This window comes from Elaeis guineensis, chromosome 5 (genome assembly GCF_000442705.2).
Source record: "Elaeis guineensis isolate ETL-2024a chromosome 5, EG11, whole genome shotgun sequence".
Lineage (NCBI taxonomy): Eukaryota > Viridiplantae > Streptophyta > Magnoliopsida > Arecales > Arecaceae > Elaeis > Elaeis guineensis.
Genome location: NC_025997.2, coordinates 75,848,309 through 75,864,278, shown reverse-complemented (window position 1 = coordinate 75,864,278; position 15,970 = coordinate 75,848,309).

The following is a 15,970-nucleotide window of genomic DNA, read 5'->3' as shown; positions in this document are numbered from 1 at the left end:
CGACCGCGACTCCCTCGACTCCAGCCTCTCCGGCGCAAGCGAATTTTTGCACCAACAGATATATTTTCCAACAACTCTCACTTGTACTAAAGCCAATCAGAATGATATCAAATATCCTATCTTCTACTTGAGTTCGTAGAACTTCCTAGTTTCAAGGCCTCAGCAAATGGGTCGATCAAGTTCTCCCTTTTCATCGATCTTCCAAAGATCGATGTCACCCTGATCTAAAATTAAAAGTGTAGAGTATGCTGATCCTTCGATTCTTTAGCCAGATTTATGGCTCCAGTGCTACGATAGGACTGGACCATCGATGGAGGGTGCCACTCCAAACCTGTTAATGAAGCTCAGCAATTACACAGCTTACATGGCAGCATCATATACTACGATGTACTCTACATCACTAACTAAGTAGACTAAAGTATCCTGCTTGGAACCTTTCCAGCAGATTGCTCCTACAATTAGGGTATGATCCGACACTTTCTTGTTGTCATCTTGATCTGACTAAAATCGAAACATCCACATGTTTAAAGTCAGTATTTTCATATTTGAGTCACTGGACCTTAGTATTTTCTTAATACTTAAGGATTGTCAATACGTCTTCCAGTGGTTCTTACTTAGATCAGACTAGTATCCACTATAATTAGTGAGTATACCATATCTGGTCTTGTACATGGAGAAATTAGATGACACCCAAATCTTTATTTTTTGCAATGCTGGAATGTCATTCTCGATTAAGAGAATTTCATCCACAAACAACACAAGGAATAACACTACAAAATATTTTTCCCATTTATAAATGCAGGGTTCCTCTTTGTTCATAACAAAGACATATGTTCAAAGCATATGTTCTAACTCTGGGATAATAGCAAAAATGGGCTTTATAGGTCTCCACCTTCCCGTCTGCGCTACTCTGATCCTTTTGAAAAATTCATTCACACCTAATGGGTTTTATCCCTTCAGGTGAATCATCTAGTGTCTATACACTATTGATTTCCATGGATTTCAATTTGGATTTAATGGCTCCAAGCCATTTCTCAGAGTTAGACCACTGCATTGCGTTTACTTTAATGGGCTCCGAGTTTGATCTAATCAAATCTGATTCTGTAGGTTTACTAGATTATGTCGGTTCATTTTCTACCAGTCAAACTTTCAAGTTCAACTTGATAGGCATCAGTTCCTTCTCTAAGGAACTCCTTTCCAAAAGGAATGCCCTACTGCTGATGAGCATCTTATGTTCTTCAGCATGATAGAATTAGTAACCCTTAAACACCTATTGGATTATGAACCAAGTTTATCTGTATGCAAACCTTTGACATAGGCCGATCAACTCCAAACCCAAAGGTGAGAGAGAGTCTAGGTCTATGCCCGATCCATATCTCATATGGAATCTGCACAACAGACTTACTCAGTATATTTTCAGAGTAAAACAAATAATCACACAAGAGCACAATCCTGAAATAGGTAGATTAGTGAACCCTATCGTGGATTGAATCATGTCTAACAAAGTTCAACTTCTCCTTTTAGATACACTGTGTTCTGAAAAAGAATCCACTGAGAGAGAATCCAATTCTCTCCTAGATATGTCATCCTTTTTATCGTTTGAATCATTTGAACACTTCAAATGATTTGACTAGATGTACCCATGTCCAGATAGATCGTCTGTAATTAAATATTAATATCTTCCTCTGGTACTTAGGTTCACAGGTCTACATACATCACTATGTATGAGACTTAGAACTTTATCAGCTCCTTTATCTTTTTCATTAAAAGGTGACTTTGTCATCTTTCCAAGAAGATAAGACTCACAGGCTATTAATGATTCACAATCATTGATGTCAAAGTTTTCCTCTCAAGCTAACCCGTTTATTCTGTTCTTGTCAAGATGACTAAGCCTATAATGCCAAAGATAGACATTCATGACATTATCTAACTTGGGTGTGTACATTACACTTAACAGGCTGTGTAAATGTCATTTTCTTATTGTCCATGTATTATTGTATCATTATTCATAATAATACCACAATAATCTTCCTTTATGAATGATGATCATCTTTAGCCAAAAGGCCAACAAAGATTATAAACAATGGATAATAGTAACAATTACTTTAAATGACAATATTTAAAAATAAGCTCTACAATTTCTAAAGTTAGGATTGGAATAAGACTTCCATCCCTAATATTCAAGAATTTCTCACCATTTTCAAATATTTTACTTACTTGTAGTCCTAGCAATAAATTACATAAAACCATCGGTATCTAATACCTAGGTAGTGGAATTACATAGAAAAACTTTAAGGTGTTATCATATAACATCTTTGATGAGCAACCCTTGCTCCTTTCTCTTGTTCAGCCTATTATGGTCAAGGGAAGCAAGACAATTCTTCTTTCTATGACCCTGTGCTTTTGCCTGATTTGGATCAATTTTGGACTAATTGTTTTGACTGGACTAAGAAGCCCCAATACGAACCCATTCATACTACTGAACCAAATTCAACTTTCGATACTAATTAACAAAGTTGGGTCCCATAAGTCATCACTGTCTAACAACGATTGGAGGAATTAAGGTTTAGCCTTATTTTGAGAAAAAAAAATAATGACCTAATATATATGAATTATTTTAAGCCTAGAGACTTGGATTTTAGTCTTAAGGTTCTCCCACAATTTTATTTAAATTGGTAGCCTCTACCTCCAATTCAAAAAATTACTTTAATTTTCTAGTAGGTACTAGAATCCACATAGATTACACACAAGCCCGACTTTGGTCGGCCAACCCATGTGCATCTACAGGTAAGTTCATTAACCAATTGTTTCTCCAAATGCCAGAAACCTAATCAGTAGGCTTTGACCTCCACTATAAGGATCTAGTTAGGTCTAACCATTAATATGACTATACTTGGTGCATCTAACCAACAAATGATTAAGCCAAACTTTGGTTGGCTAACCTAACCACTATTAGAGAGATACATCCAAGTCGTCATATGATGAGTGATAATTCCATTAGTCAACAAGCACTAAGCCTTTGGGTCTGCAATGATTATTGAGTTAATGGACTCATTATCAAACACCTTAATGGGAGGCTATGACTCAGTTATCTCCAAAACTTTATCATTTTAAGGACCTAATAATTTTAGAGGATTTAAAATTATCAGTGATTTAAGGATAGAAAAGACATAGACCAATTCACTCCCACTGACTTCATCAAGTCAAGTCCTCCCACTGACTTCTCAAGTCAATAACAAGGACTAGGATTAAATTTGGTCTATGGGCACCTAGATCAGTCTCACTAAATGAAATCAGACTCTCTGATTTCCTATGTGACATGGGTTAGCACGAATCAATGAGCAACCTAATCAAGATCTGATTAACCACATTGGCCAGGTAAGTATGATCGATGGGAGGGTCTGCCAATGCTTGCCTTAGACACCATAAGAAATGGCCAAGTAAACATGCTCCCAATTAAAAACCACCGATCAAGTTTACCTTAGACACCAACTAGTTTATCAGTTTTGATTTGGTCTGCCTAAAGACTCGGGCTCAGCCACTGAGCCACGATCAATGTCCATTTGTTAGATATATGGACTTTGATCAACTACAACTATTGAAGTGATTTATAGAAATATCCTAATCCTAATTAACTTTTAATTAGGTTTGATCAATTTCTTAACTTAGTCCATATTTAATCTAACCCTAGGTCTAACCCAGTTAATGATCTGATCAAAGCTAACCCATTACCCTTTAACCCATGTTTTATGAAATTATCTTAGGATCTTTAAATCACAAACCTAGATTCTAAACAATCACTTAATTCTTTTAATTAAGTTCATGGCTGAGGGTTTGGGTTTGGTATTTTGAAAAATATTTTTAACTTTTAAAAAATTTAATACAATCTAATGTTGTTTCACTAAATAGGTCGACTCATTTCAAAAATGAGTCGGCTTATTTCACTAACAAACACTAATAATTAAAATCAATCAGAAATATAATTCAGCCAATTTTTTAGTCGAGCTGGCATGCTTGTCGAGCTAGCTTGCTGGTCGAGCTGGCCCGATCAGCAAATAGAACCTTTGCAAGATGCTGTTCTAGGCTGATTTTAATCTATGTACATTACATAAAAATTCATGAAATGAAATAGACTTAATCTAAAACATTCATGACAAGATTTATTTAAACTCTTTTAAATTTTCTAGATCGTAATGTACCAGGACAACCTTTGCACTGTAAGGGGGTAAACCTTACAGTAAGATAACCTACAGTCTGTGTTGTTGCCCAGCTATGCAACCCAAGAGGGAGGGGTGAATTAGTTTTCTTTTTTTTAATTTAAAAATTAACTTACAACTATGAGGAATATTTAACAATGAGTAGGATAAATGTGGAGAGTGAAATTTATGCAAGGTGTAGAAGTTGGATGCAAGAATGCAAGAAGATAAGAAAATTTAAAAAGAGAGCAAGTAAGCATAACACAAAAAAAAAAGATTTATAGTGGTTCGGTGTCAACCTTGCACCTACGTCTACTCTCCAAGCTCCTACTTGGAAATTTAAATCCACTAAACCGTATTCAACCCGAATACAATGTCAGAACCTCCGACTCTTGCTATTTCAAGCTAGAATACTTGTTTTTCAAGTATAAGCTAACCCAATACAATCCGATTCAAGATTTGGATCAACCTTTCCATGTTTTGAAACCCTTATAAAAAAAACAACTCAAAAATAAAGTATAACAGTTAATCATACAAAAATACAGATGTAACTCCTTTAATGAGCGAATAAAGATTTAAATACACTTTACACAAAGAGAAGCAAGCTTTTTTGATTTTTCTCAGGGTGGTTGAACACTTGAAAGAACTCTTGAGGGGTTGGTGAACTTGAAATAAAAGCTTCTTTAACTTCAAGAGGGCTCTTGCTTGGGGTTGAAAATGAATGCTTGAAGAACTTTTTCAAAAACCTCATTGATTCTATCCTTTAAGTGCCTTTTATAACTTCAAATGATGGTGAAGAGTAATCTGGGCTGAAATAGAGCCGTTAGAGTACATTAAATAGACATTAAATATAGCCAAAATGAGTTGAAAACTAGCCATTGCGGAATTTTTTCGTCACAGGGGTCAACTTATAGGGTCGACTCATGCTCATGAGTCGACTCATGGGGTCGACTTCTGTGGCATAAAACAGAAAATGACTATTCTGTAATTTTGGCCACACAGCAGTAGAGGTCGACTCATAGGGTCGACTCATGCTCAGGGGTCGACTCATGAGGTCGACTCACAGAGTGTGCCAGTCAAAGAATTCAGCGTGCCGTCCAACCCCTTTTGCCATGAGTCGACTTATGGGGTCGACTCAAATATATAAACATGATTTTTTTTCAAAATATATATTCAAATATATTAAAATTACCTCCAATAGATTACAAATCTTGTGTTCTTGCTCTTAAGGCTTCCGAATCAGAACTTGGTAAAATTATGATTTTTCCCCTGAAATATAATAAATCTTTTTTCAAGCCAAAATTATTAGTAACCCCCTCAAATACTTTATAATCATCAAAATTAATTTAAGGAGCAACAATCTCTCCCTTTTTGATGATGACAAAATACTTGAGCAAAAGCATATATAAAGCATTGAACATGAATTTCAAATTTATGAAGATGTATCACTTCAATATCATAGTCAAGTATTTGAATGAAAAGCATCATAAGTAGTTTGAAGATCAATTTGAAATTTGCTTATAAGTTCATTTTCTTTGAAAATTAGATAAAAAAGGAGCTTATGATTTTGATTTTTTGACATATTTGTTTAAAAATTTTGCTTATTACTAATTTCTTTATTGCTTATTGCTCAAATTCGATTTTGATTCTCTACTCTTCCTTTTTGACAGCATCAATTAAGATTCTCTACACCTCCTTTTAAGGGATCTTGAAAGGATAAATTTTTTTTACTCCCCCTTTTTGATAGAATCAATTAAGATCTTAAGGAATTTTAAGGATAGAGAAAAAAAAAGAAAGATGACAAAAAGGATATATTTTTTTTTACTCTCCCTTTTCGATACCATATTTTACTTCTTTAGCCCCCTTCTTTGATTGCTTATTTCTCTACTCCTCCTCAACATAGCAAACATAAAGGATATATCAATTTGCTCATCTAGAAGATATTGCAATTCATAGTATTTCTCAGCACTAATATGAGTTATTTTTCATATCTCATAATTAAAACAATTCAATTTAATCACATTCATAGACATTCATTGAAAGTCAAAGCATATACATACATATATATATATATTCAAAAGTGACTGAATACAAAAGGTGTCCCAATACACATGAGTCAACTCAAAATACAAAAGTCATGGATAGAAACTATCCAAGAGTTAATTAGCCAACAAATACAAGGCCTATAAGATAGATCCTAGACAAAGGAGACAAACTAATCTAGATCTAATATATGTCATGGCTAGAGGGATCAAAATCTGAAGAATCAGAGATAGGGTGAGGAGATGTAGGATCAAGTCCATGAGCACGACCTCGATGACGTCTGCCTCGGCCACGGGTAGAGGTACCAGCACGAGTAGAGGGGTGAGAGGATCCTGGAGCCCGAGAAGCTACAGACTGTGTAATAAGGAAAAGTCTGATGGTGTCCAAAAGATCCAAGGCTCTCGATATAGACTGCGTCAGGGCACTGAACTGAGTAGAAGCATTCTCACTGGAGCCCCTGATCTCTCTCCTCAAGAAGTCAAAGCCACTCTCTAAAACTTCTCGAAGTCTAGCCGCCTCTGCAGATAGGTCTGAGATCTCTGTGATATCCTCATGCGGCTGGGGATGGGCTAAAGCTAATACTTGCCCCTACAAGTCTAATACTCTGCCTGTCAATCTCAAAATACATCCCTCAAGCTGCTCAATGCGTACCGACTAATCAGTAAACATCTGGAAAATAGTAGAAATGTGAGGGATCAGAGTCTGGTCTGAGTTACCCTGGGATGTCGATCTCTGAGCAAAGACTAAAGTAGCAAACTACTGAGATAGAATGGAGGCAACACGCTGGGACATCATCTCAATCTGATCATCTGCTAGTTTGAACTCTGAAGGATGTATCCTGCTCTTTGACTGTGGAACTGAAGCATGCCTCCTCACAGACTCTGAAAGACCAGCCTCGTGATCATATATGAACTGAATATCTGGGGATGCTCTGTGATCATGAAGAAGTGAAGATGGTCCCTCTTCCTCTGCTCTATCCTCTGCTCTCTCCTCAACACCCTTTGTCCAACCGCCATCAGTCTTAGAGAAACCCATGTGATGCAGTGTGTGGCGGTTGATGGTGTCGGAATGAGATAGTCTAGCAACTGCCTCCCTCTCAAAATTGATTCCGAACCTTCTAGAAACTAAAGTGAGTGCCATACCAAAAGGCAAGTGAGCCTTGGACCTGTTCAAGGTTTCCCTCATGGCCTCAAACATCAATGCTGGAAGGTTCAGGGGGGTTTGGGTGATCACATGGTACATAATGCAAATGTCCCTAGAAGGTCGTGTCTACCACTCCTAGGGACAAACAGTTTGGTTATCAAGTGATGTAATAGCTTCATCTCAACAGAAAGAATTTTTGCTTCTAATTTATTTAGACTTCCAATATAAATTCTCTCTAAGATAACATTAATTTCTTCTTCTTTAATAGGGAGCTCCATATTGGTATAGCCTTCACAAGGCAAATACAGTGTCTGTCCCAAATCTACTGGATCAAGAATAACATCAATACCTTTTACTTAGATTTCACTGTTCCATTGCTATAGCTCAAATTTAAGTAAAATTTCCTGACTAGATCGATATAAGTATTTTCGTTTAAAGAGCAGTAAAATTCTCATTCTTGATACTTAATCTTCGATCCAATAGTAAACCCTTCTTTTTCGAAAAACTTGAAATCAATATTTTTTTCGGGTTCCACTTTTCGATCAGAGAGAGGTACCTTGCTTGGGTTGATTGGGGATTGAGTGGAAGTTGAAGCAGGACTTGGAAAAGGGATTGGAGCAGGAGAGGGCTCGACTGCTAATCTCTTTCTGCGCACACTCTCTTCCAACCCGTGAATAGATTTTTTCCTCTGTGGAAGCTTCATTTTGGGAGCCATTTGCATAAGAAGGACTTGCACAGAGCTTTGGAGACTAAATGTGAGGGAGAGAGAAAAAGATTCTGGTGGAAAGGCAAAGATTTTGGAGAGGTGATGTGCCAATTTGGAGAAGACGGGTAGAGTCTAGGGCAAGCTCGAACCGCCCCAAATGAAGAAGGAAGAGGAGAGGAACTTGATTCCTAAATGGGCGATTTGAAGAGTGAAAATCGGTGGGACGAGATATTTGAGAGAAATCTTTGGTTTGAGGGAGAAGAGATGGAGAGCTTTTGGTTCGATAGGAGGAAGAAGATGAAGGGCTGAGTCAGCTCAAGGAAAAATTCTCAATAAGAAGAGAGCGCCCGAAGGGTTTTGACAAAATTGTAAGATTATCCTAAGGTCGACCCTAGGGGTCGACTCATGGCATAGAAAAATTCAAAAGAATGATGGGACAATTTTGAAAAAATTTGAAACTCTGAGAGAAGGATGTTTACCCAAATATTAATCATGTGAATGATAGTTTTAAGCTTTTGAGCTCTTAAGAAAAATAAGAATTGAGCTCAATAGATTTGGTTCAATGAATTTTTGGCATTAAAAATTTGGAATCAGAGAGATACTTAAGCTGATGGATCAAGGATTTCTAGTTCTTTTCTAATTTCACAAAATCTATCTTCACTTAAGGCCTTGGTAAAGATGTCAGCCAATTATTTTTCAGTACAAACATAATCAAAAATTATATCTTTATTTTGGACATGTTCTCTTATGAAATGATGCCTAATTTCAATATGTTTTGATCTAGAATGCTGAATTGGATTTTTAGTTAGATTTATAGCATTGGTGTTATCACATCTTATGGGAGTTTCATTAAGTTTGATGCCAAAGTCTTCAAATTGTTGCTTAATCCACAAGATTTAAGCACAACAACTTTCAGCTGCAATGTATTCGACCTCGACTGTAGACAGTGCTATCATGTTTTGCTTCTTGCTAAACCAAGAGATTAAGTTAACTCCAAGAAATTGATAAGTTTCACTAGTACTTTTTCTATCTAATCTACATCCAGCAAAATCGGCATCTGAATATCCTATCAAGTCAATTGATGAGTCCTTAGAATATCATAGTTCTAGAGTTTGTATACCATTTAAATATCTAAGGATTCTTTTAACTGCATTCAAGTGAGATTCTTTCGGATTTGATTGAAAGCGAGCACAAAGACAAACACTAAACATAATATCTGGTCTACTAGTAATTAAATACAATAGAGAACCAATCATGCCTCTATAAAATTTAAGTCTACATTTTATCTCCTTCATCCTTGTCAAGCTTACATGATGGGCTCATGGGTGTACCAATTGCTTTGGAGTTCTCCATTCCAAATCTTTTGAGTAGTTCTCTTGTGTACTTACTTTGGATGATGGAGATTCCTTCCTTTGTTTGTTTGATTTAGAGTCCGAGGAAGAATGTAAGTTCTCCCATTATACTCATCTCGAACTCCCCCTGCATGAGCTTAGCAAAATCTTGACAAAGAGTTTTATTAGTAGACCCAAAAATAATATCATCAACATATATTTGTATAACTAATATATCATTTTGATTTCTTTTAATAAAAAGGGTTGTGTCTATATTTCTTCTTGAAAAACTATTATTAAGCAAAAATTTGCTTAGCCGTTTATACCAAGCCCTAGGTACTTATTTCAAACCATATAATACTTTGTTTAATTTAAAAATATGATTAGGAAAGGCATGATTTTCAAAATCTAGAGGTTGTTCTACATAAACTTCTTCAGTAATATATCCATTTAGAAAAATACTTTTGACATTCATTTAGAATAACTTAAAATTCATAAAGCAAGCATATGCAAGTAGAAGTCTAATTGCTTCTAATCTAGCAACAGGTACAGAGATCTCATCAAAATCAATTCCTTCTTCTTGATTATAACCTTTTGCAATTAATCTCGTTTTATTTCTTATCATATTTCCATGTTCATCCAATTTATTCTTATATATCCTTTTTGTGCCAATTATTGAATAATTTTTAGATCTTGAAACTAAAGTCCATACATTATTTCTTTCAAATTGATTAAGTTCTTCTTGCATTACATTTATCCAATTATAATCTTTTTTAGCTTCATTTATGATTTTAGGTTCAAGATGAGAGACAAAAGCAAAATGATTGAATGCATCTCTAAGTGAAGAGCAAGTTCTTACACCATGTGTAGGATCATCAATGATTAGTTTCTTGGGGCGATTGTGATCATACCTCCATTCTTTGGATAGATCATTTGTACCTAGAGGTTGTTCTTGTTGTTCTTCACCTTCCTCATCCTGTTTGTCTTCATGTTCTTCATCATCTTGAATGGTTGAGTCTTTTAGAGTGATCTCTTTCATCCCATCTATAAGAGGTCTGCATCATCAATACCTTCATTCTTCTTTGAAGGAAGATCGTTAGTTTCATCAAAAACAGCATGTATTGACTCCTCTACTATTAAAGTTCTTTTATTCAAAACTCTAAAAGCTTTGCTAGAAAAGGAGTAACCAAGAAAAATCGCTTCATCGGATTTAGCATCAAATTTTTCTAGTCTTTCTTTACCATTATTCAAAACAAAACATCGACAATCAAAAACATAAAATATGCAATGTTTGGTTTTCTTTCTTTCCAAAGCTTGTAAGGGGTTTTCTTTAAAATTGGTCTAATTAAAGTATGGTTTAATATGTAACATACCGTGTTAATTACTTTCATCCAAAAATATCTTGAAAGGTTGCTTTCACATAGCATGGTACGGGCCATTTCTTCAAGAGTTATATTTTTTCTTTCTACTACCCCATTTTGTTGGGGTGTCTTAGGTGCTGAAAAGTTATGGTCAATACCATTTTCATCATAAAATTTTTCAAAATCTTGATTTTCAAATTCGATTCCATGATCACTTCAAATATTTTTAATTAAAAAATCTTTTTCATTTGTGACTTTTTGATAAAATTTTGAAAAAATATGAAAAGTTTCATCCTTATGTGCCAAGAAGAAGACCTATGTAAAATGAGAAAAATCATCAATAATTACAAAACCATATCATTTTCCACCAAGACTAGTAGTTCTAGTGGGTCCAAATAGATCCATATGCAATAGTTCTAATGACCTAGAAGTTGAAATAATATTTTTAGATTTGAATGAGACTCGTGTTTGTTTATCCATTTGTCATGCATCATAAATTCTATTTTTTTCAAAATTTAATTTGGATAAGCTGATATCCAATTTCTTTTTAATAAGTTTTGAAAATGAATGCATGCTAATATGTGCAAGCCTACGATGCCAAAGCCAACTAGTCTCATTAATCTTCGCATTCAAGGCTACAAGGCATTGCATGTTTATTTTGGAAAGATCATTCAAATCTACTATATAAACATTACCATATCTATGCCCAACAAATTTAATGCCTTCATTAATAGGACTAGTTACTATGCAAACTGAAGATTCAAAAATGACTTTGTATCCTTTATCACAAAATTGACTGATGTTTAATAAATTATGTTTTAAACCATCTACTAATAAAATATTTTCAATATACTTGGAGGGAGTGATACCAATGTTACCTATACCGATGATCTTTCCTTTGCCATTGTCTCCAAAGGTGACCATCCCTCTATTTTTAGCATCAAATGTGATGAATGGGAATTCATCACCAATCATGTGTCTTGAGCACCCGCTATCAAGATACCATCTCCGGTTTGCTCCTTGGGATGCAAGACACACCTATACACAAGATCAAGTTTTGACTTTAGGTACCCAAGTTTTTTTAGATCCTTTTAGGTTAGTCATAATGGTTCCTTTTGGAATCCATATTTTCTTTACATTAGAATTTTCAGATTTGTTGAAAAAATATGAATAGGATTTGTATCCTACTTTACAAAGATATTTGAAAACTTATTGTATGATGAGTTTACAAAGATATTTTTCAGAAGTTTTTATTTCTTTAAAGGGTTATATCCAAGACCGACTTTATTATAAATGGCTTTTTGATTATCAAGTATCATGTAAAGTTTATTTGAACTTATAGTAAACTTTTCAACCATTGATTTTAACTTGATAATCTCATTTTTTAAGTTTAGATTTTTTTGAGACAGGATTGATTTTTCATTTGAAATACTCTCATTTTCTTTTAGTAAAGATTGATTCTTTGATTTTAATTCTTTGTTCTTTACCCCTAGCTTCTTTAGTTCATCAATTAGGTCATAAAATACTTCATAAAATTCTTTAAAGGTAAAGTCAATAGGAGTTTCAGTATTTACCTCATTTTCATGTGCCATAATGCACAAGTTGGTTTGTTCATTTTGTTGGGAAATGTGTCCCAAAAAGCCAATCGTCAAGCTGTTGACGGTTGAGCAACCAAGTATTGTAATTGATTTGTTAATAAATAAAATATATTTGGTATTTTCATCATAAGCTTTCATCTTCTCATGAACTCCGTTGTTATGATGAAGTCCTTAGGACTATTTAGATTCGATAAAGAGAGGATTTATCGATTAGTCCTTAAAACTGTTCACGACCAAATGATAGGTTGTTAATAAGGACGACAGCTTCTATCGAGCATAGGTCGCTGTAGGCCATATGGGTTGGTTGTCCTCTTAACCAAAGAGTGTGGAGACACTGCTATGACATATAGGTGAGATATAAGGGTACATCATCATTAAACGTGATCAACTCCAGAGCATTCTGCTGTCGAGAATGTCTCTGATGGGATATAGGTATAAGTGTCCCTTAGACTTGAGATTGCCTCAGTGACTTGCAAGCAACTCACTGTGCTTTGGTACTGGACTAACTGAATTTCTAATTCAGGGATGGAAGGCTTCTGGGCATAGTCAAGTACTTGCGAAGTCAGAGTGTGATCGAGATGGGATTGACCACTCCAAGAGTTGGAGAAGAATGAGTCGCTGTATTTCAATTTAGCAAAACCTTGGCCAGGGTAATCCATCAGATGGATTTGATATTTTGAAATACAATGTGGACAACCTGATCAAAGTTGACAGTTAAACTCTGGGGTGTCCTATGATCATTTTGGTCAAGGGGATGAATTATATGAAAACTATATCCACATGGGTTCTAAGGATGTTGTTCTACACATTCGACCTATCCGGTCGTCGGGTACTATTGCTAGATGGTCACTTTGATTGGTATAGGAATTTGTTCCTATGCTACCGGCTTAGGTTCGAACCTATAAGGTCACACACATTAGAGTTCATGATCCGATCAGATGGTTGATCAATGATTAAGAATCGTTCTAGGGTTAGATGATCAATACGATTGATATTTAACCCAGTGCAAGTGTTGCAAGAGGATCGATTAGCAATTTGATTGCTAATTGGCTTAATTTGATTAAGCCAATGGGATGAGATTAAGTCTAATTAAATATAATTTAATTATATTTAGTTTGGGCTTGATTGGATCAAGTCTAATTGGTTTATTGGATAAGCCAAGTGCAAGGAAAAACTAGTCCTAGTTCAACTAGGACTTGGGTCAATCTAATTTCTAATTTGATTAGAAAATTAAATCAGATTTAAATATAATTTAATCTGACTAAATTAGGTTTTTAATTGGGTTAAGACCTATTTTAATTAGGTTTATCTAATTTTGATTTGATTTGGTTTGGAAAACCAAATTAAAACAAGTTATGAGATAGAATCCTAGTAGGACTAGGATTCCACCTTGCACCATATAAACCTTCTCCACGCCCTCTCTCTTATTCAACGCCAATCTCCATTTATTTTGTGTGACAAAAGCCCTCTCCCAAATCTCTCCCACGTTCACAAAAGGTCTCCTCTCTTCTTTCTTACATGGAAGGTGGTTTGGATCAAATCTAAAAGGAATAAGTTTGGATTTCGAATTCTATGAGATAGAGTTTTAGAAATCCAAAACTCTTTCAATTTTGCACCGAATTTATCCAAATTTTTTTTGGAATTTTCGTGGATTTTAGGGTATACATTATACACCCTTTTCTTGTGATCCATGCATGAAAATATGGAGGAGGTGCTCAAGAGTTGGGCGTCCCTTAACTTGCCATGTTTGGATAAGCCTTGACTAGGTGTTTGACCTAGACAAGGACTCTATCATATCTCTCTATATAAGATGAATTTCTTTATGAAATTTTAGAAGGAGATAGATATTTGAGAGACCTTTCTATCATCCAAAAATCAGAGAGAAATACTTTTGGGTAGTGGAGATATAAAAGATGTAAGTTTGGGTGTCTAGAGAGAAAAACGTGAAGAAGAAGAGGGTCTTCTTCTAGGGTTTTTATTTTCATATCTTTCCTCCTTCCATCTTGAGTTTCCTGAGAGCATCTCAGATCTGAAACTTCTCCTTCTACTTTTCATCTTTGAAAGAGTCCAAATCAAGAAGAAGGAGGTACCTGATCAACCATCAAAGAAGGATCAGCGCAGTACTAGGATACTGTGCTGATTTCCTGAAGCAGGACTTCTGATCGAGATTCGTGGGCTCGTGTGGACGACTCCTAGAGGCCGGATGCGTGTGCGGCTTGCAACATCATCCTTAAGCCCAGATCAGCGAGGTTAGAGCATCTAACTTGCAAGGTAATAGATCTGATCTATTGTTTAATACATACATTAGATATGGTATAAAAACATGTTGATATGATCAACATGTAGTTCATGCTATATTTATATATTTTAATTTTTGATTTAATTTTATGTAATAATCATATAATAGGATCTTAGATCTAGGGATTCTCTAGTTTTAGAAAATAAATTTTGATTTATTTTAGTCTTCTGCTGTATGATCTTGAAAAAGTTTCAAGATCTAACCCTGAAATCCTAGATCTGGTTCCTTTCAATTGGTATCAGAGCCTAGGTTCTTTATTACATGATTATTTATACATGCTTAGATTATTTTTTAGATTAGATCTAATTTATAATCTAATTATTAAATCTGAAATTAAAATTTTAGATCAATCACAAACTGCAAGGTTGTCCTGCTGTAAGATTTACCCCTTACAGTGCAAAGGTTGTCCTAGTTTGTGTAGATCTATCTTTAATCATAAATTTATTAGATATGATCTAGATAAAATTTATAATTTATTAGATTTAAAAGATATTTAAATCTGAAATAAAATCTCTTTGTTAATAATTTTTATGCAAAAAAATTGTTTAAAGTTGAAATTGTTTCAATTACATGAACCTGTTTAGATTAGATCTAAAGTAGTTTCATGTTTATTTCACTTGCATCTTGATTATGAATCAAACATGTAATATGGTTAGTAGAATCATATTGTAAAATTATTTTACAAATATGAAAATTATTTTTTGAAAAGCCGAACCCAACCCTCAGCCCAAAACTTAATTAAGAATTAAGAAGTTGTTTGATTAGGTTCTAGGATTGTGAATTGAAGAACCTAAGACACAAATCATAACACATTGGGTTAATGGGTTAGTGGGAATTAGGTCCATTAATTGGGTTAGACCTATGGTTAGATTAAAGATGGACTTAATTAGAGAATTGACTAAATCTAATCAATTGTTGTCTTAGATTAGGTCAAGAATTCTCTAGATCAATTACAATAGTTGTAGTTGGTCAAGTCCATGTCTTTAACGAGAACCAAATGGACTTGATTCTTGGCTAAGCGGTCTAGCACGAACTGTTAGGTTGATCTAATCAAAACTAATTAAACCAGTTGGTGTCTAAGGTAAACCAGACCGGTGGTTTTTAATTGGGAGCCCGCTTACCTGGCCATTTCTGATGGTGTCTAAGGCAAGCTTTGGCAGACCCTCCCACTGATCGAACTTACCTGGCCTCTTGGTGAAATTATATTTTGATCGGATCACTTGACTATTCGAGTTGACCCATGTCAGCTAGGTAAATCAGTGTGACTGATTTAGGTGCTCCTAGATCAGCCCT